The following is a 3,291-nucleotide window of genomic DNA, read 5'->3' as shown; positions in this document are numbered from 1 at the left end:
AAATTCATGTTATATACAAAGTATTATCAGTCGTGCTTTAGTGTAGTTTACTCAAACTTGACAACTCCAAATAGCGACGGGCATTATTATACTTATAAGTTGTAACACAGTGTAACACAGTATATCGACTTTCAGGTTTAAAACGAATTATTGCTCATTTAATGGTGCTAAAAGTATTTTGACTAATTTACGCACACCTAGTCGTGTGATATCATTGGCGGGTCCACGGGGTGGTGGGTGTTCACAAGGTTCCCATGACCCTCCCCTCTTATTTTAATATATATATATATATATATATATATATATATATATATATATATATATATATATATATATATATATATATATATATATATATATCATCCACATGATACAACACTAAACTTCCCCGAACACGCATCAGTTTCCGAGCATCTATATTTAAATATTTTCCGGGGCGTATGCCCCCGAACCACCCTACAAACCTCGCCCTCTTTGGGAGAGCTCTCGGCTTGTTTGCCTTTGACAAAATCAAATTGCCCTTTTTAGAATTTTGTAACCCCACCACCCACCCCGCACCATTACAAAATCCTGGATCTACCTTTGGAAATTTATTTCCGAATTCATATAATCATCTGCAAATTCATCAGGCACTCTCCATCATTGGGAGACACAAACAGGCTAAAGGCGACTCCACACGGCACCGGAGTCTCGTATGACAAAAGCCACCAATATAGCCGATTGTGACAAGACAAACATTACGATCTCGTCGGTTGCTATGCAATCGGCTATTATCGTACGAGGCACTCGGATTGTGTGGTGTCGCCTTAAATGCTTAATATGTTCGAGATCATTCGAAATGTTCTAAATTGGCAAAATTCTTAACATTTCAATTGGATGTGTAGGCCTCTGAAAAATTCGAAATAGACAGTTTCGTGTGCGCGTGTAGCTCACGCAAATCTAGTTTACGTAATCAATTTTTCGCTCTCGCATTACATTTAAGACATCATTTATATGGTCATGACGGATTATGCAAAAATAAAATGGGTTATCTGGATTTACCCGTAATTGGTTGACGTCAATTTTCAATGTTCAGAGGCCTATATTTCTATAAAGCACTTACAGAAACTCAGTATCATTAAAATTCTGACGCATGCTGGAAGAAATTGACTCAAGCTTCAGTATAGACATTTGAACAACTAACTGGTTTCCATCAAAATCTGTAACGAACGCAGATCGACGTAGTCCAATGCGACGGTCATGCCAAGTTGAGCAGGTTTCAATTTCTCCGATCCGTCGGCTGGAAACCAGACTTAAGAAAACAAGCACAGAAAGGATCATTGTAGACAAGAAACTGTACGTGTCAGCTAGATGTAGTTTACAATGTTTTGCGGAACACTAGGTACCTCTAAGACACTGCTGAAAGCTATTTTGTGTCCATCATGTAGTTAGTTCAACAATGGTTTACATATGCAATACGTATCTTTCATTTGCACTTTCCGTCAGACAAGACAGTACTTTGACATTCTGGTCTTGGGGTACTGATTGAGACGAGAGATAACACAAAGTGTCTACCGAGTGCAACTTCAGGCGACCTTCTACCAACGAGCTACATCCCGCAGACTGAAAATATATATGGTTTATTTAATTATTTCAGTACAGTCTAGTAAACATTCCATAATACACATAAATAATTATACTACTATGTATTAGTATTATATATATATATATATATATATATATATATATATATGGTGTGTATGTGTGTGTGTGTGTGTGTGTGTGTGTGTGTTAAATGCAGTTTTCGGCTAACCTTAAATGATATATATATATATATATCTATATCTATATCCCCTGCGTGTGCATTAACCTCACCGTGGTGCAGGGGTGAACATTCTTTTATAGAATGGCCAATAAATGCACAACTCCTCGTATGAGGCGCCTTGTTTGCCGTGAGGTGCAACCCGTGAAAATGGATGATGGGATCCTGGTGATTGAGTTGGGGCATACCTGCGGGTATGACTTCTGATAATACATCACTTTGGCCTGGAGTTCAAATAGACGGGTGGTCAGGGAGGCCCGACCTGATCAATCGGCTGGTCATGCCAAGCTCAAGAGCAAACAATTTTTCTTTTTGTTATATTTGCCAAGAACAAACACTGTTTCGAATGACCATGTGTACTTTTTGCTCTTGGGGCGGTGGCTAGGGTCAATCAGGTGATTCATTTATTTTAATTTATTGCCTGAGTATATCAACCATGTATCCCTGGTATGAGTGTCTGCAGGTTATCCGCAGCATCATATCCCTTGTTGGACTCCGTGGTGGGTGGGGGCATGGTTGATGAATCATGTAAATGTAAATTATGGATTTACCCAAAACTGACAATATTGATGGGACCCTGAAAAGGGTCCATACCGAGGTTTCGGATTCTTCGGCGTCAGACGAAGAGTCCATGATTTTCAATAAAAAGAAATCTAAAACGATTTCTTCGCAAACGTGGCCAAGGTTTCTCGTTGTTGGGTCATCTGATGATGGGGCCTTACGCAAGCTGTCTCCGTTTGCAATTCAGAAAGGGCTTGAAGGCTTGGCCGGAGAGCCAAAGAGTGTCAAAAAATTGCGCAATGGATCTCTGTTGATAGAATGTGCCACCGCGAGCCATTCCAGAAACCTTCTTCGATCTAAACTTCTGTGCAACATTGCTATTACTGTCACACCACATTCCTCCCTTAATTCATCTAAAGGAGTGATTAGATCACGAGATTTAGAGGGAGTTTGTGAGGAAGAGATTTGTGAGAATCTCTCCTCTCAAGGTGTTGTTTCTGTCAAGCGGATAAAGGTTCGTCGAAATAATGAACTAGTTTCGACGAATACTTTGATCCTTCAATTCAACACACCATTACTTCCTCAGTCGATCAAGGCCGGTTATTTAAATATACCAGTTGTTCCATTTATTCCAAACCCCTTGCGGTGTTTTAAATGCCAAAAGTTTGGACACGGACAAAATGCATGCCGTAGCAAATTGACATGTGCTGGTTGTGGTCAGTATGATCACGACAGCAAAACATGTCAAAATGATATGGTATGCACCAATTGCAAGGGAAAACACTTCGCGTACTCGCGAGAGTGCCCGAGGTGGAAGTTTGAGAAACAGGTTCAAATGATAAAAGTTGAAAAGCATCTGTCCTTTCCTGAAGCCAGACAGGTTGTAGAGACCACGACACCTGTTGCAGCAGGTAAGTCGTATGCTGCTGCTGTCAAAGTCTCTACAAACAATGTTTCTGTTCAGACAGATCTAACTTGGCCTAATGGTG

This window comes from Gigantopelta aegis, chromosome 9 (genome assembly GCF_016097555.1).
Source record: "Gigantopelta aegis isolate Gae_Host chromosome 9, Gae_host_genome, whole genome shotgun sequence".
In the NCBI taxonomy this organism is placed as follows: domain Eukaryota; kingdom Metazoa; phylum Mollusca; class Gastropoda; order Neomphalida; family Peltospiridae; genus Gigantopelta; species Gigantopelta aegis.
The sequence above is the reverse complement of the archived record's forward strand: the minus strand, read 5'-3'. Positions refer to the sequence as shown.